General features: G+C 40.7%; 1 protein-coding gene across 1 annotated transcript in view; it reads left to right on the top strand.

Annotated features, from left to right (window-relative positions):
- Positions 1 to 2,980: 2,980 nt before the first annotated feature.
- Positions 2,981 to 25,829, top strand: part of ARHGAP24 (Rho GTPase activating protein 24) — a 680,670-nt gene continuing 657,821 nt past the window's right edge. Inside the window, exon 1 of the mRNA XM_044304151.1 lies at positions 2,981 to 3,371. The gene's annotated coding sequence lies outside the window, so the exon portion shown is untranslated. The remainder of the gene's footprint in view (positions 3,372 to 25,829) is intronic.

The raw sequence follows: 25,829 nt of genomic DNA, 5'->3' as shown, positions 1-25,829 counted from the left end.
AGACATCGTACAGTTCGAGGCACAGGTTGGAAAAAGTCTGCACCACATTGCTGACAGCCGCATGGAGGTAAGTTTTTGAGTTTATAAATTTTTTTTTCGCACCATGGGCCACTATAAGAGGGGCATGGAGAGAAGCACTGTGGGGGAATGCTTTCTACTAGCAGCACTAAATAGGGGCATTTCGTACTGGCACTAATAAGGTGGCATATTTTTGTACTGGCACACATTGGGTGGAGACATGGGGTTATTGGTTCGACTGGGGCACTAAGAATGGGTATTTTTTGTACTGGCACACAGAAGGGGCATTTTGTGTACTGGCACACACTATAAGGGGCCTTTTTTAAAGGTACACATTTTAAAGGGGCATTTTTTGTACTGGTGCAGATTATAAGGAAGTCGTTTTTGTACTGGCATACATTATAATTTTTTTTTTTTGCTCTTGCGCACATTATAAGGGGGTATTTTTTGTACTGGCATGCATTATGGGGGGTATTTTTTGGAATGGCAAGCATTAAAAGGGGGTATATTTATTTTTTAACTGCACATATTATAAAGGGGTATTTTTTGTACTGGCACACATTATAAGGGGATATTTTTTGAGCTGGTATACATTATAAGGGGGTATTTTCATACTTTCACACATTATAAGGGGTTATATTCTGTAGTTGCACACATTATAGGGGGTGATTTTTGTACCAGTGCACATTATAAAGGGTTATTTTTTTGTATTGCTGCACATTTTAAGGGCTAATTTTTTGTATTGGTGCACATTACAAGGCAGTGTTTTTTGTACTGCTACACATTATAAGGGGGTATTTTTTCTATTGGCACAGATTATGAATGGGCATTTTTATACTGGTACATGTTATAAGGGCTCATGCACTCGAACGTATTTTCTTTCCGCTTCCGTTCCGGGTTTTTTTTGCGGACCATATGCGGAACCATTCACTTCAATGGGCCGGCAAAAACAATGGAAGGTACTCCATGTTCATTCCGTTTCCGTATTTCCGTATTTCTGTTCCGCAAAAAAGTAGTGCATGTCCTATTATTGTCCGCAACTCACGGTCCGACTCCCCATTCAAGTCAACGGGTCCGCAAAAAATACGGAACGCACACGGATCACAGCCGTATGTCATCCGTATTTTATCCGTATTTTGTGGAAATGCTATGCCCAGCCCATATTGCTCATGTGTTTGGTGATTAATAAGTTATTGTTTCTGATCCACAAAAAACATATAAAAAATACGGAAACCATATGGATATGTTTTGTGCAATAACGGAACGGACGAGGACTTAAATAAGAGAAAAAAAAGCTCAGATGTGGAACAACGGATCTTTGAAAAATGGACCGCAGAACAACAATGGTCATATGCATGAGCCCTAAGGAGAATTATTACTATTGGGGGCATTATGGTGATTTTATTTACAAATTGGGTATTATGGGGAACATGATTATTAGTATAGACACTATGAAAGCATTATTACTTCTGGGGCACAATGGGGGACATTATTATTGGGGGTATTGTTAACACTAAGTGCACACTGAGAGATAATTGTTACTATTGGTGGGACTTTGGGAAGAACTTTACTATGGGAGAGTATCAGCTTAGCAAAATTATTTTGGGGGGACATTATGTCTATGACACTATTAGTGTCAGGGGCACTATTTGCACAGTTATTTTTTAGGGCAATATGTGCCAATAATTATTCAAGGGGCACTATCTGTGTTGTACTAGTATTTTCAGGGGACTGTTTCTACAGTATAGTATTGGGGAGAACAGCGGGCACAGGATTAGGGTGTTCAGAAGGTGGGAGGGTGATGGAAAAGTAGGAAACTAAGATATCTGTTTGTCAAGCTCAGTAGAGAGATGAAAGAAATCATCATGGTGGTCTGGTCCAAATGGAGAAGATGAGGAACAAGAATGGCTACATCAGAGGAGACATGATGGGTGTACGAGGTATGTGGTGCTGTATTACTGTGTATGTTTTGTAGTGCTGTATTTAATGTTTTCCAAGTATATCTTTAACAGTAGGGCTGGAAGCAGGGTTGCCAACCATCCAGAAATTCCAGGACAGTCCTAAAAATAAGCAACTTTTTCCTGTGTCCGTAAAAAAAAAGGGAATGTGTCTGTGATTTTTTTTTTTTTTAGGCTGGTGGTACTTGATTAGAATCTTTCAGTGGTAATTGTCATCATCTCATGGATTGTAAGCCCTCGTGGGCAGGGACCTCTCTCCTTCTGTACCAATTTGTAACTCTTCTTGTTCATGCTTATTGCAATTGTTGGTATTATGTATGTGCACCCCTTTTCATACTTATGTACAGAGCCATGGAAGGAATGGAGCTTTAATAATAACTAATAATAACAATAATTTAACAGCTGACAGTACATGCAGCTAATGAGTTACTACCAGTATATTTAGCTATTCGCATTTATTACTTATCATTTTTATCATTTATTATGAATGTCCGTAATCAATATTGGCAGTCCATGATTTTGGAACAAGTTGTCCAGAAAAATAAAAGTTCTGGTTGGCAACCCTGGCTGGAGGGAAGGGGTTAGGTTGAGAATTTGGCACGGGGAGGGGGCTCTGTTTCAATTTTCACCTCAGGCAGCAGAACGGCTAGGTGCACTCCTGACAATGGATGTCTGTAACACTGTTTGTGCCAAAAAAATGACGATTTGAATTAACTTTTAGCACAATTTCTGACTAGGCGCGCTCACATTAGTAAATGTGGACCTCTATGTCTAACATCTGGTACAGTTATAACCATTCTAGGCAATCAGCCATCTCTCTCCTGTCCTGATGGTTTTCTGCAATGTATCAGTAAATGTATCTGCCTGACTCTTTAGATCAGAATTTTGCATAGGCTGCATGAACAACAGCACTGAAACAAATCATATGCAGATTGTATCTGATGCAATGTGTTTCTATTCTTCCTCTCTCGATATCATCCCCCCGGTGCAGCTAGTGACCGTATTGAGGTCTATATCATCTCCACAGTAGCATTGCACTGGCTGCCAGTTGCCTGTGAAATCTGAGACCAGAGAGGGCTGTCCTGCCTTATCCCAGCCTCTTGCACTGTGCAGTGTGGTGACACATTCACACACAATCTGTCCTCGCAACTTCAGGGACAGTGCCCTGCCACACTACATCGAAGCCTAGGTGACTGGCACTAATCCTAGGCTGTAGTGGGCTCACAAGGATCTCTCTGCATGGCCAGACTGCCTTTACCAGAGCACAACTTCATCTCACTGACAAGCCCTATCTATCTGATTGCACCCTTGCCTTGTGGATTGCTATAACTAGACTGGATTTACTCATCATAGAGATCATTTGCCGCTCTTGGATCTGATCTGTTGTTGGAAAGGGTAAGTATTTCTTCTTCTCTTTCTCTGCCCCTAGAAATTGCTTCTTTAATTCTTGATGCTGAAAGTTATTCTGCTATCCTAGGAAGGAGCAGCTGTCTTGTGGAATGTGCCTGGGTGACTGGGGACTCTGTTCTCCCACAGGGTTAGTGAAAGGTCTACAAAGGTCTGGTGTGATTTCAACTGTCATTGGGTAGACATCATGCCCATTGCGTCAGTCCTGACTTCACAAGGATTATGCTTTGTAAAGGTTTTTGCCTGCCCTATAGGATTAAGATCATAGATATTATTTTTTCTGAAAGAAACAGGCTGCATGCTTGTGATGTAAAGGATACCCTGAGTTAAGTTCGCAGCTGCTACTTGTATCTACAAAGAATCTGAGTAGACATCAACCTACATGATGTTCTTATATTTCACAAATTGTCAGGATAAGTTTCGGCTCTTATTTTTAAAACTGTTCATGTGCTTTGTATTTGGAATTGACAGTATTTGGGACCACCGGTGACATTTAGACCAGTAATGTTGTTGGTTTGCAGTCTGGTTTATTGCATTTGGAAATGATGGTTCCTAAAAAAGTTCCATATCAACAATGTTTGCATGCAATCTAATATCTAGGAGAAAGACATTGGGGGACATTTATAAAGCATGTTGCGCCAGAATTATGGTGTAAAATGTGCCCAAAAAAAAAAAGGCGTTTTAATTTGCACCAAATATAACAACTGTTTTCTCCAGAATTTTCACCATAAAGAATGCAAAAAGAAATGAGTTATAAATGTCAAAGGGGGTGGGGCTATCATATTGGCGCATACTATGCCTCATTTATCATCCTCTTATCTGCAGAAATGGCTCAAATTGTTGCAGACAATTAAGCCAGCTTATGTGGAGGTGTTTTGTGTAAAAAGTCACATTCATGGCATAAAGATGCGACTTTTAGTCAAAAAGTTGCATTTATGAAAAGAAAAACCAGCCTGTTGTGGGAACAAATGATAGGTAAGTAATAAAACAGGATGATAGAAATGCGCTAAGCTGCAGGGTTTCGTAAGTTAATTGTCATTCAACAAAAACAAAACAATGACAAAAACGTCCCGAGTCTGGGACAAAAGTCGCAATCTACCACCCGAAAATGTCGCAAATATGCTTAAATAGTCGCAAGTGTGGTCTGGACAGGGGGTGGCTGAAATGGTGCATTTCAGTTTTAAAAAGTCTCATTTTAGTGCTTTTGGTGTTAAAATGTCGCAAATCAAGAGAAATAGGCGGAAAATCAAGTTGATATTTTAGAAAGTCACATTTTACAAGCTGCATGCGCCTTTTGATATATGAGGTGAAACAAATCACCACTTTTGATTTGTAACGTTAGTATGTTTTTGGCACAAATTACGCCATTATTGATAACTGACCCCCATTCAGATCTCTAGGGGAAAGTCGCATTAAAATAATAGGGTACTGAATAGTTAGGGCTCTTTCACACAAGCAAGTTTTCGGACCGGATGTGATGCGTGTAGTGAACACACAGCCTCCGGACTGATCCTGACCCATTTTTCACGCATCATCTCTGCATTCAGGAAAAATGGCAGCATGTTCTATATTGTGCATGTTACACGCAGCCCTGGCCCCATAGAAATGAATGGGGCTTGTGTGAAAAACAGAAGGCATCCGGATGCAATGCATCTGTCACTGATGGTTACTAGGAGATTGTTGTTTAGTTTTTTTATTCACGAGCGTTAAAAATGCATGCAGTCCAGATGGAAAAAATGCACACACTGAACGCAATTACAGAAAAAAACTTGGATGCAAAACCATCAGTTTTTTTCCTGAACAGATCCTGACACAATCCATATCGCCCCTGTGAAAGAGGCCTTAAATTTAGCCTTGATATAGTATGCTTGCAGCTATGTTAGTGCATCACCAGTTATGGAGACATATGACCTCAGACTAGCACTTTGCCCCATTGTCTAAAAGAGAAAGTGGTAGTCTGAGAAATTCCCATAGACATCAGAAGAGCCTAGTGAATAGAATACTCCACACTGGTAAACAAAATGTAAAAATGATTGTAATATTACTCATATCAGTTACAGTTACTTTCTGTGAAGTATCACTGTGCTTTCAGTAAACTTCTTATATGTTATAGGGATCAATCAAAAGTTTCGATCGGTGGGGGTCTGAGCGCTGAGACCCCCACAATCTCTAGAACAAGGGGAAAGAAGTGCTTGCTTAGTGTATTCTCTCTCTTCACTGCAGGACAGGAAGTGAGATAGATTCAATACAAAGTCTATGGACCCATCTCGCGTCTGTCTTATGCAACGAGGAGACACAGTGCGCTATGTGAGCACTTCTCTCCCCTTGTTCTAGAGATTGTGGGGGTCTTAGCATGAAATCCCCACTGATCTAAATGTTTGATATGTCCATATAACTTATGAAAAGTTTTCTGAAAGCACAGTGACCCTTTAAAGGGGTTTTCTATGTTGAACAATGACTTTTTGATAAGGATCCTCTATTAAAAAAATAAGATTACAGTGCGTCCTGTTACTAGCACCCTCTGCCACCTTGAAATGAAGTGTTACTTACTTTTGATTAGAATCTATGGTCTGTCAATCTAGTGCTGAGTCCTCCAAACTTATTGATGCTAGAGATGTCTTTTGTCACCTCTTTCTACTGTGAGGATTCACTCTGGTAGGCAGGTTAGTGACGCAGTATAGAGGCAACAACAAAGTCTTTGAATTAAACAGTCCAGTATTTATTCACACATTAAGTAAATGACAAAACAAAAAGTCAGCTTCAAGGAAAACCTTGTGATTCTGGTGTTCGATCACACGATGCGGCAAAAAAGAAGTCCTTGGACAAAGCCGAATCCACCTGCTTTCAAACCAACAAGGTAGCAGGCCTCAATCCAGGCCTAAACTCCCAGGTCCCAACACAGAGACTGACAGAGCTCCACTGTCAGAGAGGAGTAATCCACTCACAGCTGACACTGCTGGCAGTTTTTTTTTTATAGGCCAGTCAAGACCCGGCCTGGATGTGGGGAGAAGTCACCCACCCATCACTTTGGCTATTCCCAGTATGAGACGTCCCAGATCAGCTATACATCCATACTAAAATAGCAAAGTGTCAATCAGCATTAGCTGCCGCTGACACCTGAAAATACCGGCTCTTACTTCACCCAGGAACCTCGGTGACACATACCTTCTGTCAACGACGGACCCTTGCGCCTTCCTATACTACCCATACAGTATCTCACAAAAGTGAGTACACCCCCAACATTTTTGTAAATACTTTATTATATCTTTTCATAAGACAGCGCTGAAGATATGACATTTTGATACAATGTACAGCAGTCAGTGCACAGCTTGTATAACAGTGTACATTTGGTGTTCCCTCCAAAAAACTCAATACACAGCCATTAATGTCTAAACCACTGGCAAAAAAAGTGAGTACACCCCTAAGTGAAAATGGCCAAATTGTGCCCAACGTGTCAATATCAAGACCTTGTGCTCCTCCACCTTCTGTTTGAGGAGGCCCCACAGATGCTCAATAGGATTTAGGTCTGGAGACATGCTTGGCCAGTCCAGCGACTTTACCCTTAGTTTCTTTAGCAAGGCAATGGTCGTCTTGGAGGTGTGTTTGGGGTCGTACTCACTGTGTGTACTCACTTTTGTGAGATTCTGTGCATACATAGAGATACATGTACCTAAAATATCCTAAAGTATGTTGTCTAAAGAGCAGTCTATGGACAAGCATATATCAGTTAACACCCCTGTAGCATTTACTGCTAAGATCACCACCTATGTAACAAAATGTTAAAGTTCTCCCACTTAGAAATCATGGAAGGATCTGAAATTCACATTATAGGTGCATTCCCAGAGACAGAATAAAATAATTAAAAAAAGGAAATCACATTGTATGATTTTTAAAGAATGTATTTGTCTTGCACTGCTGAACATACAGTGGATATAAAAAGTCTACACACCCCTGTTAAAATGATAGGTTTCTGTGCTGTAAAAAAAAATGAGACAAAGATAAATAATTTCAGAACTTTTTCCACCTTTAATGTGACCTATAAACTGTACCACTCAATTGAAAAAGAAACTGAAATCTTTTAGGTGGAGGGAAGAAAACAAAAAAAGTTAAATAATATGGTTGCATAAGTGTGCACACCCTGGGGATGTAGCTGTGGATGTAGCTGTGTTCAGAATTAAGCAATCACATTAAAAATCATGTTAAATAGGAGTCAGCATATACCTGCCATCATTAACCCCAAATAAAGTTCAGCTGCTCTAGTTGGTCTTTCCCAAAATGTTCTTAGTCGCATCTCACAGCAAAAGTCATGGTCCACAAAGAGTTTCCAAAGCATCAGAGGGATCTCATTGTTGAAGAGTATCAGTCAGGAGAAGGGTACAAAAGAATTTCCAAGGCATTAGATATACCATGGAACACAGTGAAGACAGTCATCATCAAGTGGACATTACCAAGAACTGGACGTCCCTCCAAAATGGATGAAAAGACGAGAAGAAAACTGCTCTGGGAGGCTACCAAGAGGTCTACAGCAACATTAAAGGAGCTGCAGGAATATTTGGCAAGTACTGGCTGTGTGGTACATGTGACAACAATCTCTCGTATTCTTCATATGTCTGGGCTATAGGGTAGAGTGGCAAGACGAAAGCCTTTTCTTACGAAGAAAAACATCCAAGCCAGGCTACATTTTGCAAAAACACATCTGAATTCTCCCAAAAGCATGTGGCAAAAGGTGTTATGGTCTGATGAAACCAAGGTTTAACTTTTTGGCCATAATTCCAAAAGATATGTTTGGCGCAAAAATAACACTGGACATCACCAAAAGAACACCATACCCACAGTGAAGCATGGTGGTGGCAGCATCATGCATTGCGGCTGTTTTTCTTCAGCTGAAACTGGGGCCTTAGTTAAGCTAGGGGGAATTATGAACAGTTCCAAATACCAGTCAATACTGGCACAAAACCTTCAGGCTTCTGCTAGAAAGCTGAACTTCATCTTTCAGCATGATAACGACCCAAAGCATACATCCAAACAAAGGAATGGCTTCACCAGAAGATTAAAGTTTTGGAATGACCCAGCCAGAGCCCAGACCTGAATCCGATTGAAAATCTGTGGGGTGATCTGAAGAGAGCTGTGCACAGAAGATGCCCTCACAATCCTACAGATTTGGAGTGTTTTTGCAAAGAAGAGTGGGCAAATCTTGCCAAGTCAATATGCCAAATGTGCCATGCTGATAGACTCATACCCAAAAAGACTGAGTGCTAATACTCAAAAGGTGCTTCAACAAAGTATTAGTTTAAGGGTGTGCACACTTATGCAACCATATTATTTTATTTTAATATTTTTTCTTCCCTCTACCTAAAAGATTTCAGTTTGTTTTACAATTGAGTTGTACAGTTTATAGGTCACATTAAAGGTGAAAAAAGTTCTGGAATGATTTATCTTTGTCTCATTTTTTTTACATTCCAGAAACCTGACATTTTAACATCAATTTTATATCCATTGTAAGTATTTGAACACCTGAGAAACAGCAAGAATTCTGTCTCTCAAAGACTTGTTACTGTGCCTTTAAAAGTCCACCTCTACTCCACTCATTAATCTAACTTAGTAGCACCTGTCTGAGCTCTTTAAAGACACCTGTCCACCCCACAGTCATTTAGACGCCAACTACTACCATGGGCAAGACCAAAGATTTGTCAAAAGACACCATAGACAAAATTGTGGACCTGCACAAGGGTAGAAAAGGCTACGGGGCAATGGCTAAGCAGCTTGGTGAAAATACCGTTGGAGCAATTGTTAGAAAATGAAAGAGGCTAAAGACGACTGTCAGTCTCCCTCGGACTGGGGCTCCATGCAAGATCTCACCTCGTGGGCTATCACTGATGATAAGAAAGGTGAGGAATCAGCCCAGAACTACAAGGGTGGAGCTGGTCAATGACATGAAGAGAGCTGGGACCATAGTTTCAAAGGTCACTGTCGGTAGAACACTACGCCGTCATGGTTTCAAATCATGCATTGCACGGAAGGTTCCCCTGCTCAAGTCATTACGTGTCCAGGCTCATCTAAAGTTTGCCAATGACCATCTGGATGATCCAGAGGAGGCATGGGAGCAAGTCATGTGGTCAGATGAGAACAAAGTAGAATGTTTTGGTCTAAACTTCACTTGTCGTGTTTGGAGGAAAAAGAAGGATGAGTTGCATCCCAAGAACACCATCCCTACTGTGAAGCATGGTGGTGGTAACATCATGCTATGGGAGTGCTTTTCTGAGAAGGGGACAGGACGAGTGCACTGTATTAAGGAGAGGATGAATGGGGCCATTTATTGTGAGATTTCGAGCAACAACCTCCTTCCCTCAGTCAAAGCTTTGAAGACGGATAAACAAGTAGTGGCTCCGTAAGAAGCATATCAAGGTTCTGGATTGGCCTAGCCAATCTCCAGACCTAAATCCAATAGAACATCTTTGGAAGGAGCTGAAACTCTGTGTTGCTCAGCGACAGCCACGAAACCTGACAGATCTAGAGGAGTGGGCCAAAATCCCTGTTGCAGTGTGTGCAAACCTGGTCAAGAACTACAGGAAGCGTTTGACCTCTGTAATTGCAAACAAAGGCTTCTGTACCAAATATTAACACTGATTTTCTCAGGTGTTCAAATACTTATGTTCAGCAGTGCAAGCCAAAGAAATTCTTTAAAAATCAAACAATGTGATTTCCTGAATTATTATTATTTTTTTATTCTGTCTCTCAGAGTAGGAATGCACCCCTCCATTATTTCTAAGTGGGAGAACTTGCAAAATCGCAGGGTGTTCAAATACTTATGTTCCTCACTGTATAATAAATGGTAATATTAGAACACTATAAATGTTCACAATCATTTAGGATGTACAATTATGCTCCATTTACATGCAGCAATTGAGCACACTATTGTCAGGAAGGAACCATTCCTTCGCAACAATTGGCTGCTTGTTAGTGGAGGCTAAGCGCTGCTACTGCTATAGCTTGTTCACATGCTGCTGCATTGGTTCTGGGCAGTAGAGTGCTGTGGAAATAGTATAATTTGCTGGCCAGAAACGATAATTTAGGTGTCAGCATGAACGATGGCTTCATCCAATGAATGAACGCTTCGCTCATTCATCGGGTGATCTGTGGCATCTTTAGATGGAAAGACAATCGGTAACGAGCACTCGTAGAAATGTTCAAATATGATGACCTGCCCGACAATCGTAAACCCGCTTTTAGTTCTGTTAGTCTCTTTATAGTAATGACACTGTGTAATAGTGTTGAGCGCGAATATTTAAAAAGCAAATTTTTATCGCGAATATTTAGAATATAGTGCTATATATTCGTAATGACTAATAATATTTTGTTTTTCGTTTGTTTTTTTAACACAGTACACATCAGGTGATCATCCCTCCCTTCTTCTAGCTTGTGGGCCAATGAGAAGTCTTTGTCACAGCTTAGAAACATCCCTAGCAACCAATAGAAAAGTTGCCTACCCCACGCCGGTATTTCGCACGCATTACATGAATAATACATTGCCGATTTTTGCAATCAAGAATATAGTCTCAAATTCGTAAATATATGACGGATATTCTACAAAATATTTGTTAAATATCGCAAATTCAAATATTGCTCCTGCAGCTCATAACTACTGTGTAACACAATTTTTGTTTCTGGTAGTAAGTAGTAGAAGGTCCCGCTACTGTACTTTTTTTTTTTTTACCATAGTCTCAACCAGCTTCACATAGTTTTCTACCTTGTGATTGCCCAGGAAGCCTTGAATCACTGCAACAAATGTGTTCCTATCACTTTCTCTTTACTAGTGAGCTTTATGGGTAATTCATTTCACTACAGGAGCACTTTTTGTACCCATGACTTTTTGTGTATAAAAATGTAATTGTCCCATTTCTTATTGAAAATAAACATATTAAAAAAAAACTGTTCTGAATCTGAATAATGGAAATGTTGTATGATTTTGAGACATAACCAACTGGGAAGTACCACTTATGAGCAAAGAACAAAAACTTAATTGTTAGGCTGGGTTCACATCTGTGGCATGCTGGTCCGGATGCCTGATCTGGCACTACGTTTTTTGGCCATTTGAAATCCGACTTTATAGTGGAAAAGCGGCCGGATCACAGCCAGATCCTATTATAGTCAATGGGGATCTATTGTCGTATATGGCAATGCTGAACAGGCTACCAGATTCCAAACGCTACTGTAAATGTAGCGGTACCCAATAAATCAGATGTTTGATAGAAGTACGAGTGATTCTAAATTACTTTCTCCATGAGAAGTGATAGCAATAGGGCCATTATACAAATATATCATATGTGGGTATGACAAATACACTAATAACCCTGATAAGAGTAAAAGCACTCCGTCACCAATGATAAAAATTTAAATACATCTTTTTTACTAATATATCAAATTATTAGCTAAAATATACATAATAGTAATTTAAAAGACATGATTTTGTACTAGAAAGATCATACCAACTGTAATAAGTATCAATAATGCAACAAATTTACATAGCAGGATACCCTAGTAATATTACTAAAGATGAACGAAGTTTACAAAAATTAGATTTGGCTGCTTCGCTGAATTTCACAAAGTAATCTGGTTCATGACAAGTTACTTTGTCCACAACTCGCTGTTCTTTGTAAGTATTGTGCGCCATGACGGAGATCGGTGTCTGCACTGCCTCCCGTAATTGAACCCCGCAGATGCCACGTTCATCACGAATCACAGCATCTGAGATAAAAAATTATGCTTTAAGTGGTCAACCTTTAAAAAAAATAAAAATAATAGTTACCTTATCCATTTGAGCTCGATGAGGCCACTGTGGCCATCTTGATTAAAGATCCTGCGCGAAATCTTGTGCGCTGCGTAATGACGTCATCACGCTGGCCGGTGTAGTGAAGTCATATGCCATTGCGCAAAAGATTTAACTTGGGATCTTCAACCAAAATGGCTGCAACAGCCTCTTCCCACTAAAGTGGATGAGTTGAGTATGATTTTTATTTTATTTTTTATTTCAGTGAAAATTGATTTGTTACCACAAAGCACAAGGGAAATTGGCTTTGGGGCAAAATGAATTTTCCCTAAAATTTGAATCAAAGTCTACTTCAGATACTTCAATTCTCTCAACATTAAATATTACCAAGCATAAACATTGCTGGTTGTGCTGCGGCCTGGGAGGAGCACAGCTTTTGATGGGAATGGTAGTGGCTTTGGCTACGATACTTATTCACAGTGACAATCCTCACATCGATGCTCCTTAAGGCCAGGGTAGTGATAAGAGGGCGCACCCTTTCCTCCTTTGGTGCACACCCTAATGTTGGGACCCCTACCCGATGGTAGTCAGTGTGTCCTTGGTGTTATGAGTGTTGTACGTGTGAAAAGCAGTAGATGTAAGTGCTGTGGCTGACGAATGTTGCTGTAAAAGATAAATGCCTCTCTTTACAAAAAGTGCAGAGTGGGAGTTGTAGTACATTTAATCAGTGATATCAAGGCACAGTTCCAAGGCAAGTTACAGTGGAGTCTCTTCCCAATAGCTGTACCAATAAAACTTGACCTAATACCACAACAAAATCAATAATTATATCAGACTAGATACATAGAAATACAAAAATGTATGGGTGACCTCAATTAAGACTTAACTTTTATTACACACTTAAAATGTTTACCCAAATAAAAGCAGTTGATGAAACAACAAAGTGCTCAACACAATATAACACACTGTAGTGTGGGTGCAAAAAATAGTAGTGTTAGTAGTGTGGGTGCATGTAAATACAATATCAATTTATTAAACTTGATTTGAGGACATTACATGATAGGACAAACAAAACAAGTGCAGGGACAAGGCGACATCACCAGAGGAGGACACGCTGGCAACAATTCATTCTGCTCCGCACAATAGTAAGAAAGAATTATAATAAAGTGCAAGTGCAATTCAATCAATACAATCAATCATCAAGGCAGAATGTATTACCCATGCTGTGCCTTCTTTCCAATAGCTGTATATAAACAAATGGCAACAATGATAATAGGAGTAGTAGTCCCTGAGTTCTCTCTGAAGCTGAGTTTCTCACTAGCCGAATAGCTGCTGTCTCTCTTTCTCTCTCTCTCTCTCTCTCTCTCTCTCTCTCTCTCGCTAAGCTAAAACTGAAGAGGCTGATTCAGTCCTGATTAGAAAACCCATCCCTCAGAGGTAAAAGCTAATTCCCTCTGCTGAGGAAGGCCATAATTAACTAAGCAGTGCCACCTACAGACAGCTTTTATGAATACATACCAATCATGATACAAAGCATGAACAGATTAAATAATACCAAAATAGTACTCTCTTCCAGGGTACTGCAGTTGCACGCAGAACAAGGCAGATACCAGCACCCTGACGTATGTTTCTTCAATGCTTTTTAAGGTCTCTCTTTCAATGATTAAATGAACATTACTCATATTTTGGGTATTGGGTGAACCTTCTACTTCCACAGTATTGTGGGAAGCTGATAATCCAAATCATAGTGCTGTCAATGATCATAAATGATCATGATAAAGAGAGGAGGGGCTTGGATGCTGATCATGAGGTCATCAAAGCATCACTATTTTTCCTTTCTGCTACAGTCAGTCAGTTCTCGCACATGCTCAAGGGTGTTGTCCCACATTTATTATAGCAACTGAGCTATTCAGTAAATATTTATGTATAACATTACCTGCTGTTTGTTAATTCCATTATTTCTCTGATCACCTCAGTAACATCACTGAGGTGGACACACATCCTCAGTTGCAATTGGAGCAATGAGTGGGGAGATCAATGGATCTATGCGAGGTCCAGGGCTGGTTCTTAGCTTTGTTATCAAAAGATAGTCATGTACTATATGATGTCTACATATTACGTCACAGTAATAATACAATTGGTCACCAGATGTCCGCATAATCTCAGTGTAATATATATATATATATATATATATATATATAATATCTTATATCATATTGTTTTGTTTTTTTTGTCTCCAGTGCAGTCTCTGCAATGGCCTACACATTCTGCTAAGGGAATTTGACTCCTTCAGAGTGTCACCACGTTGTCAGTCTGCCCATGATGATGTCATCATTATATAATTACTGCCATGTTCTCCATACTTACAGGATGTCTCACCCAAAATAGTGCACATTCCTTGGCTGAAAAGCATGGTATATGGTAAATCACATAATTTCACAATATGGTGTATCATCATGGGTTCAAATTATAGGTAGCATAACAGTCACATAATAGTTATCCAATTCATCTAGTTCATCTTAGGTGATAAAAGGGTCAACAGTAATCCACAGCAACAGTGCTTTATGCAAAGGATACGTATGCATTTACTTGTAAGAGGAGGTCTCTTAGTTTCATCCCTCTTACATGCTAGTAATGTCAAATTTGCTCCCTGTACATGTTCAGATTACAGGAGACAATAGAGCTTGGGATGTTACATTTCTCAGGACTCGGAGTGCTCTTCCTGGCACAAAAAAACAATATATTTTTCTCTTCCGGAAATGAGGAAAGTGGTAATTGTCACAAAGGGAGTCATGTAGATAATAGATTGTGTACTTGGAGGCACTAAAGGTGCCCTTAAAGGTATATTCTAATGTTAGATATTTGTAGTATATCCACAGCATATTTCCTAAATGTCTGATAGAAACAGGTCCCACATCTAAAGGCTGTATTAGCCAGCTTGATTCTGCCGGCGATTGTCGGGAGGGAAGCGTTTCTACCCGGCAATCACCTGCTCACTAGCAGAGGAGACTGCTGCTATTACATGCAGCGATCTCCTCCGCAGTATAGGGAGGAGCAATCACTAATGCCATTGCTCATTCCCATACTGAATCATTGTTTGCCAGCAGCAGATCGATATTATACACCACAATCTGCTTAAATGTTAAACCTGTCAAAAGTATTTGCTTATTCATTAGGTAATCAGTGGCAGTATTACACTGCCAGATTGCCAGATGATCGTTAACGAGTGTAACTACAGGCTTGTTAGCGATTATCTGGCAGAAAATTGGCCCGTCTTATTACAGGCATAGGTCTGGCACCAAAGTCGAGAATGGGGACCCTTGGCCCCAATGGCCTCTGCATCCAAGCAGATGATGAATGAGTGATGGCCATGACTGACTTACCAGGTGCAATGGGTCCTGGGAACCCCGTTCTAGGTGCAGGTCCCAGAGGTGGTCCTGTGGGTATACCCACAGGACTTTTGTAATGTAGTCATGACCCCCCAGCGTTTTGAAGTTAAAAACAAGCTTTAACACAATTGTTTCTACTCCTCTGAATCAGGATTTATGTTCACAGGGGTAGCAGGCCCCACAGTGTCAGTTTCACTGACATATCCTTGGCCAGATTGGTTACATGATGTGTGTGGGTAACATGACTGATGTCATATTTAGTCCTATTCAGTTCGATACGATTATTTTGGCTCATACTTCATTGATATAAGAAAGGTATATACTGTAAGCAGAGTTTTAAATGTAGGTTTAATAGAAAAGGGTGTGATTTCCTATTCTTTAAACAAATAAATCTGTGCTTGGTATCGCAGCTCAGCCCTTTCACTTCACACTGTCTGACGTCACACAACCTAAGAAAAGATGGAGAAGGCCGCGATGTTACTGTGAGCGACGCTGCTGATCAGATACTGATGACCTATCCATTAAAGTAAAACTCCCCAAAAAATCTTTAATATCTGGGAATCTGGGGTGTGGTGGCATGATAGTGTCAGAATAATAGTAAGGTGGCTACATAGAAGGTGCCAAAACAGCATATTTTGTCAAGCCTTAGATACTAGGATAAGCCAGACCGCTGTGAGAGTTTGAAAGGCCTCATAAATCACTGCATATTATTGCTTGTGTTACTGCACTTTTTTGTCATGTAATATTACTTTTACAAGCATTTACAAATCCCTTGGTAGCTTCTCGGCAGTTGCCTTCATACAGCCACTGCATTATTGTGACTGTATTACTACCCCATAGAGATCAATGGTAAATCAGTAGCAAAACATATAGAGGTATTCTCCCCTAGAAGCTTTGCACTCCATAGTACTCTATAGTACTCCATACTAGTGATGATCACGAATATTCTTATCGCAATTTTTTATCGAGAATCTGCGAAGATGTAGAATATAGTGCTATATATTCGTAATCGCGAATATTCTAGATTTTTTTTTTATCAGTAACCTCCCTTCTTGTGGGCCAATCCCTAGCAACCAATAGGAAAGTTGCCTACCCCTTTACTTTATAAGAACCTCCCCAGCAGCCATTTTCTGCAGTTTTTTTGCAGTTCTGAGAGAGACAGCAGTGTCATTGCTGTGCTCTGTGCTCGCATCTGGATCCTATTCCTTATCCACTTACATTAGATAGTTAGCTCATATATATAATACAGATAGTTAGTGGGGGATAGTCAGTGTAGGTTAGATAGTGATATCGTGTAGCTGATAGGTTCCAGTGCAGGGTGTTAGGTAGCGTGATAGGAATTACTGTTTCTCTGCTGTCCATACATACATGCTACCTACATAGGGCTGTGATGTCACAACAATACTTAGTGCACCAATCAGTAATATCTACTCAGACCTGATAAAATGTGAAGTTGCATGTACTGCGCAAAAAATATGTGCATCATTAGTGCAGATTTGCGCAATCGCGGGAATAATGACTGGAGATCATGAATTCTAGCATTCACAAAGTTATTGCGAATATTATGCGAAAAATTTGTGACATATTGCAAAAATGAATATTGCCTATACCGATCATCACTACTCCATACACAGTGACTTAGCGATGTACAACAGTACATGGAGACCTATGTGGCTTTGAAGTATAGAGCCATACCAGACTCCTGCTTCCATGTAAGCTCTGTGCAGTGTGCATGGGGCCTAGAAAGTTAAAGATGTTGGCAGTAGCATGATATTGGTGTCCTATCCTTAAGTCACCAATATCAGATTGTTGGGAGTCTGATTCCCAGCACTCCCACTGATAAGCTGTTTGAGGAGGCCATGAGCTTTTTTCTGCATGCAGTAGCAGTGCAATGTAATTACAGCTGTAACAGCTGTAATTGCTGTAATTGCACTGCGCCATCACTACAATGTAGATGACGTACAGGTTAGCACTGAAGATGATGCAGCACTCACAAGAGTGCAAGAGCCCCTTTAAACATCTGATCAGCGGCTTGGACCCTCACCAGTCTGAAATGGGTGACCTATCCTGAGGATAGGTCATCAATATCATGAAACCAGACAATCCCTTTAAATGTACAATACAACATTTTCTTTCAAACATCATGGGTAACAAGTAGGACATTTGAAGGATCGTGAGGTCACCATTTACTTTTAAAGTGGGGTGTAGGCTTAGCCATACATAGTAGTCTGTTAACTGGCAGAAAGTATATTAGAAAAGAGAAGGTAAGCAGTTTCAGTGTATATGTCATGAAAGCCGTGATTTGCAGTTTAGAGCCAGCTTTGTTTCCCTGGTTTTTGCCTACAAGCAGAAATGTGCAAATACAATGTAGATGTCAAACTGCATGAACTTTAAACGCTGCTAGGATCATATTTCTGTCTCTGGTAGGACTGTGAACAGCAGCTTATAATATCCTTTGAATACATATCTGGATTTTTACTTTTTTTTTCACTCTGTATAAATAGTCTACAAAATAATGCCAGTACAGTGAGCCACAGGGGATGCACAGAGCAGAGAGTATGGGAGTAGTGGTTGAGGCCCTGAGATGTGTAGTACTAGTAGTACTGACAGTTCACGGTGGCAGTTCTCACTTTGGTGCTCCCCGAGCCGTGCACAGTGAATGGAAGGTGCACTCTTTCTTCCCTCGGGGCATTCCCTGGTATAGGGGCTCCTGCTTGATAGTGGTTGGGATGCCCTTGATATTATATAGTTAGCAGGGTTCAAGGCAGGAGGATAGATGGATGGTGGCCTGTGGATGGTGATAGAGTCAATAATGAGGCCCAGTTTAGTTGAAACAGATAACAGTCTCTTTACTGAAGATGATGAGAGTTTTGGTAAAAACAGCAGCAACAGGCACAGTTTTGAGGCATATTACAGTGCAGTCTTCTCCCAAGAGCTGTGTGTAGGTAGTAGTAGTCCCTGTGTCTCTCTACACACTATATATGACCTTCCCAAACTTACCGCAGGCGTGCAGAACTCTCACAATTACCACTGCTGCTCCCCCTGTGGAGTGCAGATCATCAAACAGATTGCCAGTCCGGTACATAAGTGTGGTGGGGGTCTTGACACATATGTTCTTCAAAATCAGCAAAGTCCATAGTCCATAAATGAGCATTAGCTTTCCTAACATGCACGGTCCCTTGTGATCCTAGACCATCTGCAGATATCCTTCCTGTTTTCTCTCAGGAGTTTGGCACTTGTCTGTAACATAGAGGGATGGAGAATCCTGCACAGGCACAATCAGCTCTCACTTTGGCTGTCTAGTACAGACTCACTGCCTGATGCAATCAATTATTTAGCTCCTCCCTCAGAAAGGGGATAAACAAGCCCTCTTGCTGTGTTCTGTCTGTAGTAGGACAAAAAATTGTAATTTTCACCTCCTTGGCAAAATACAAGACCCTCATTCAGCCTCCAAAGGAAAAGACTGAGCAGAGCAGCAGAAGATTAAAGGGGTTGTGTCATCTAAAATATTGGTGGCATATAGGGTCCCACCTCTAAAATGGAGCCCGCAAAAAAACAGAAGAGCAGACCACACACACCTATAGGAGCAGTGTATCAGCTATTTTCATAAGCCACATGAATTGGTGAATGTGCCTGCACAGTGCGCTTCCTATTCATTTCTATGGGACTTCCAAATATAGAAGAGCTCGTCACTCTACTACTTTCAGCACTCCTTTAGAAATGAATGGAAGGCATGTGCAGTCCACTAGTCTTCACTTTGCAGGCTCCGTTTTAGCAATGGCTGAAGGTTCTAGATGTGGGACGCACAGCTAACAAACATTGGTGGCATATCCTAGTGATATGCCACCCATGTTTGAGATGACACAACCCCTTTAATTTTCCGTTCTCTGCAGGATTACTACAAAACAATTTGTGTCAAGATCATGCAAAAATTACTGCAGACTGACAAAAACTAAGGACAGTTATATTCCTTGATTACTTTGTCATTCATTTCTAGGTTTAGTGTTCCTTTAATTGCTAACAGTAACAATCTGTGAGAAAGGGAGATGTTCATCATAAAATGCATGACTTATGGCCTTGCATATGTGCAGCGAACCCCTCAGGAGCCGGTGCAGAGTATGGGAGTGGTAGTGATCCTGATGAGCTGTTGTGTCATGGTGTACTCCCTCAGGCCATTGCTCCCTGATGATTGGTGCATTGGAAAGGAGGTTTGAAGAATGAGGCCAGAAGTAGAACAGTCTCTCTGATAAAAAATATAACTTGTGGCACTTCCAGCAGTATTGAGTACAAAGGGCAGTTTCTGGCACCAGATGAGGAGGTATGGTGGCTGGTTGTGTGGCAATTTAATGGCACTTGCAAGCCCTTTTTGGTATCAGAGTCTACTCTGTTATACTCTACAGGCTTGAAGTTAGTATGGTCTGGTGTTTATTCCAGGTGATGGGTATCTGACCTGTTTTCTCTCACTGGCAGCAGGATCTGTAAAGCTGGTCACTCTGTTAACTTTATCCGCTGTAGCTTTTGGGAAAGCTGTAAACTTGAATCTGGCAATCTTTGTGGAGTCAAGGTTTCACAGGAGAATAGAATCAGGCTCATGGAGTAGGAGCTCAAGCAGGTTTTTCCTTCATTCAGATGTTCTACTCTTGAACTCACCCTTCTGGCGGGAAGCAGGACCAGCCCACTCCTACCAAGCGGGGAGGAAGTGGATGATTAGCCCTGTTCCTGCCAACCATTGCCAATCGTACCCCTTTTTCTTGAATACATGGCCTAAACATAACAATAAAACATTTGTGGATACCCCCAGGTCTAGAGTACTGCATGAATGCTGTATTGTAATATACAGTCCCATATAATAAGTAGTCTTAGAAGTCTCAGTGACTAAAAAACGGGTTGTCAGGCCTAGTAGCTGACAACCCCTATGGTTTTAACATGTATTTCATAACAAAATACACTTATCTAAGGGCCTGCTGCATCCATGTCGTTGCCTCAATACTGGCTAGTTCTGGTCTCTGCATCACCAAAAAGTGGCTTGGTCCCGTGACTATTGTGGTCAGTCATAGATCTCAGCAATCACGGGACCAAGCCACTTCCTGGTCTTGTGGGGATTGTATTCGGCTGGAATTGGGCAGCAGCGTGGGCATACTGGGACCATGCACAGGTGAGTGCTTTTTTTTTCTATAATGGGGCACAAGTTATAACCATAGTGGTTGTCACCTCCTAAGCTGTTCAGCCCTTTTCAATATCTCTTTGGGCATGTCTATTGACAGTTTAATAGGGTTGTGCAAAAATGGGTGGGGGTTTGGCAAACTTCCCCACTTTACTGGACCTGTATAGGGAAGCTTACTTACCTGCTTCTCGGCGTTGGGTCCCCACTCCTTCTTCTCTAGGCCGGCAGTGTTCTGCTATGCTCCCTAGCTAAAAACATCCAGTTTGATGCTCCCTGCAGCCAATCACTGACCGCTGCAGTGACTGGCTATCCTTGTCACATGATGCAAGAGGATCTGGTCACTGCCAGCATCAAACCAGATGTTTTCAGCTAGGGAGCCCAGTGGAGCATAGCAGGCCTGGAGGAGAAGGAGTGGGGAGCCAAACCGGGAAGCAGGCAAGTAACCTTCCCTTTACAGGTTTGGCCAAGGACAGGGGGACAGTTTGCCACCCCCCCCCCCCCCCCCCATTCTTGCAAAACCTCTTTAACCAGTTGCAAGTTGCAACCATAGGGCATATGTGTGGCCAGACAGTCTGCAAAGTCAATATGCCCAAGCATGTGATTTACAGCACATATTTCCTCTGCTCAGTCCCCATTTTTGTTTAAAGGGCTGCAGTGAGTCTCATGGCCTCTTGGTGTTGCCTGCTGTCTAATACGGTTCATATCTCTGTCTGCGACATTCCTGGTCACTGGACCTAACAAATTACAATCATAATGAACATAAACAATTACTTTCTATAGGACATGCTGACATTAGATAGCAGCATCATTCTGCGATCTTACCAGGATGGTAGGACTTCTAATAAGTCTTATAAATGATGAGCACTTCCCTCAGTAAAGCAGTGCTGTTCTGTTACCAGCCAACATTAAGAATATCATTTCTCTCCCTCAGCTGTACATGCAGTCCAAGGTGACTTGTCCGAGCCATTGGCCTTGAACCAGATTGTATACGCCTTCCCTGCCTGTTCTCAACAAAAAGAAGCTTCTCTGGTTTCCATGGCCAGGAGTGAGAAAAATGATAACGATTTATTAATGAGAGCAGATAGAAAAGCAAAAACTGCTCCACTGCACCTGTCTGGATTGTTTTCAGCCCTAGGCTTTGGATTCTGTGAATATTATTTCTATTTATAAGGAAAGAGGGAATTTTTACACAGCAAAGAAAATATGTAGTTGTCCTCAAGATATGATGTAACCTTTACAAACATTCGTTCCCAGCTTTAGACATTTCAAAATTTGTATTCATAAAAAAAAAAAAATCCAGAAATACTGTAATATCATACTCCATTACATTATATATAAAACCATAATATGCAACGCTGTTTTTCAAGATTCCATATCAAATTGTGTCACATGACTGTACACAGCATTGATATTAAATTATAATATGTTCCCTTAAAATATATGTAAAAAAAAAAAAAAAAGTCTGTCAACTCCTTACAAGAGATTCCGCAGAGATGGAGAAAAGGTAAAGTAAATGAATATAATGGTGATTTTGTGATCAATGATTTTGTGAGATGCAGCTCATGTCTGTCATCACTTAAAGGGGTTGCCTCACTTTAGCAAAATACATTTATAATGCAGAGTAAGTGTTAGTAAAAGCCACTTACTAATGTGTTGTGAGTGTCCATATTGCATCCTTCGCTGGCTGGATTAATTTTTCCATCACATTATACTCTGCCCGTTTCCATGGCTATGACCACTCTGCAATCCATCAGTGTGCCCAATTAGCCATTTTCCCTCCCCGCTGTCATGTTAGTGTTACAAGGTCTCAGGTGTGAATGGCAGATAATGGCCAATAGGATAGAGAAGGCGCTCATAGGGTAAGTAAATTTAACAAATCAGATTTCTAATAAAAGAAATGGTTTGCTCACCTATTGCGGTTGCATCAATTGGATGCAACTGCAATGGAGATCGAGTGTAGATAAGTGACGGTTGGTGCAGCCTAGATTCGTCCGATCGCCTTGGGCAGGAGCCACCCTGCCACTTGGGTAACGGTATGAAGAAAAGTACGCTGAACCTTAAGTAGAGCGTGTGGACTGCAGGGGACGCACGAAACAACCGATCAAAGACAATATTTTGGTTTCAGCAGTATTCCATTTATTCGTAAGACAACACGTTTCGGGGTGCTAGAGTCCCCTTTATCAAGTCTGAGCCGGAAAAGCTGGGAGCCTGTCAGTGCTCAGACCATACGCCACACACTGCATCAAATTGGTCTACATGACTATCATTCACAGAGAAAGCAGCCAGCTGTGGGGAACTACAGTTTACTGAGGGAACATGTACTGTGACATACTGAAGCAGAGCAAGATCCCCTCCCTCTGGAAAATGGGCTGCAGGGCAGTATTCCAACATAATAATGACCCCAAACACACCTTCCAAGATGACCTCTGCCTTGCTAAAGAAACTGAGGGTAAAGGTGCTGGACTGGCCAAGCATGTCTCCAGACCTAAACCCTATTGGGCATCTGTGGGGCATCCTTAAATGAAGGTGGAGGAGCGTAGGGCCTCTAACATCCACCAGCTCCGCCATGTTGTCATGGAGGAGTAAAAGAGGATTCCAGTGCCAACCTGTGAAGCTCTAGTGAACTCCATGCCCAAAAGAGTTAAGGCAGTGCTGCAAAATAATGGAGGCCACACTAAATATTGACACTTTGGGCACGATGTAGCCATTTTCACTTAGGGATTTACTCACTTTTGTGGACAGCAGTTTAGACATTAACCTCTTAAGGACACAGGGCGTACAGGTACGCCCTGATGTCCTGGAACATAAGGACACCTGTTCGCCTTGTGTATTTCCGATCACCGCCGCGCGGCGGGTGGTGGTAGGAACAAGGTGCCTGCTTAAATCATTAATCGATGCCGAGAGGGTCCTGTGACCCCCCCCCCCCCGTATCGGTGATCATTGCAGAGGGGATCAGACCCCCAAAAGTGAACATCAGAAATAAAGTAAAGAAAAAAAAAGTAAAAAAAAATTAGTTTTTAATAAAATTAATAAAGTAATAAAATAATAAAGCAAAAAAAGAAAACAAATATGCTCCTTTCCTCTTATTTTATAAAAAAAAAGTAAAAAAAAGTAAAAAAAAAAACACACATATTAGGTATCGCTGCGTCCGTAATGACCGGCTCTATAAATATATCACATGATCCACCATGTCCGATAAATGCCATAAAAAAAAACTGTGTAAACAAAAAAGCCATTTTTGTCACCTTACATCACAAAAAGTGCAACACCAAGTGATCAAAAAGGCGTATGCCCGCCAAAATCAATCAACCAATCTAACTGTCACCTCATCCCGCAAAAAATGAGCCCCTACCTAAGCCAATCGCCCAAAAAATAAAAAAACTATGGCTCAGAATATGGAAACAATAAAACATGATTTGTTTTGTTTAAAAAATGCTGGTATTGTGTAAAACTTAAGTAAACGGTGTAAATAAAACATTTTTTGTCACCTTACATCACAAAAAGTGTAATAGCAAGCGAACAAAAAGTCATATGCACCCCAAAATAGTGCCAATCAAACCGTCATCTCATCCCGAAAAAAATGAGACCCTACACAAGAAAGGCGCCCAAAAAATAAATAAAACTATGGCTTTCAGAATGTGGAGACACTAAATGCTTTGTTATGTAAAACTGAAACAAATGATCAAAAAATGTAGTCATATTTTGTATTGTCGCGTCCGTGATAACCTGCTCTATAAAAATACCACATGATCTAACCTGTCAGATGAATGTTGTAAATAACAAAAAATAAAAACGGTGCCAAAACAGCTATTTCTTGTTTCTTGCATCACAAAAAGTGTAATAAAGGGCAACCAAAAATCATATGTACCCTAAAATAGTACCAACAAAACTGCCACCCTATCCCGTAGTTTCCAAAATGGGGTTACTCTAGCAAAATCTGCCTTTCAAAAACCGTATGGCATTCCTTTCCTTCTGCGCCCTGCCGTGTGCCCGTACAGCAGTTTACGACCACATATGGAGTGTTTCTGCAAACTACAGAATCAGGGCCATAAATATTACATTTTGTTTGGCTGTTAACCCTTGCTTTGTAACTGAAAGAAAATTGATTCAAATGGATAATCTGCCAAAAAAGTGAAATTTTGAAATGTTATCTCTATTTTCCATTCATTCTTGTGGAACACCTAAAGGGTTAACAAAGTTAGTAAAATCAGTTTTGAATACCTTATGGGGTGTAGTTTGTAAAATGGGGTAATTTTTGGGTGGTTTCTATTATGTAAGCCTCACAAAGTGACTTCAGACCTGAACTGGTCCTGAAAAAGTTGGTTTTAGAAATGTTATGAAAAATTTCAAGATTTGCTTCTAACTTCAAAGCCTTGTAACATCCCTAAAAAATAAAATGCCATTTCCAAAATGATCCAAACATGAAGTAGACATATGGGGAATGTAAAATAATAACTATTTTTTTTTGAGGTATTACTATCTATTATAAAAGTAGAGAAATAAAAATGTGGAAATTTGCAAATTTTTCACATTTTTGGGTAAATTTGGTATTTTTTTTAATAAAGAAGATTTGTTTTTATTCCATTTTACCACTGTCATGAAGAACAATATGTGAAGAAAAAACTGTCTCTGAATGGCCTGGATAAGTAAAAGCGTTTTAAAGTTATTCACACATAAAGTGACACTGGTCAGATTTGCAAAAAATGGCCTGGTCCTTAAGGTGAAATATGGCCATGTCCTTAAGTGTTTAATGGCTGTGTTTTGAGTTATTTTGAGGGCACACCAAATTTGCACTACACTAATTGTACACTGACTAATTTACATTGTATCAAAGTGTCATATCTTCAATGTTGCCCCATGAAAAGATATGATTAAAGAGGACCTTTCACTAGAATAAAAAATCTAAACTAACTATACAGACATGGAGAGCGGCGCCCAGGGATCTCCCTGCACTTACTGTTATACCTGGGCGCCGCTCTGTTCTCCCGGTATAGCCTCTGGTATCTTCATAGTTAGGCTCCACCCAGTGGAACCTGCCGGCGTCTCCTTCTCCCATGCTGTAGCGCTGGCCAATCGCAGCGCTCAGCTCATAGCTTGAGAGAAAAAAAAAGCCTCTCAGGCTATGA

Source organism: Bufo gargarizans, chromosome 1 (assembly GCF_014858855.1).
Source record: "Bufo gargarizans isolate SCDJY-AF-19 chromosome 1, ASM1485885v1, whole genome shotgun sequence".
Taxonomy (NCBI): domain Eukaryota; kingdom Metazoa; phylum Chordata; class Amphibia; order Anura; family Bufonidae; genus Bufo; species Bufo gargarizans.
This window is presented reverse-complemented; position numbering and strand designations above follow the sequence as displayed.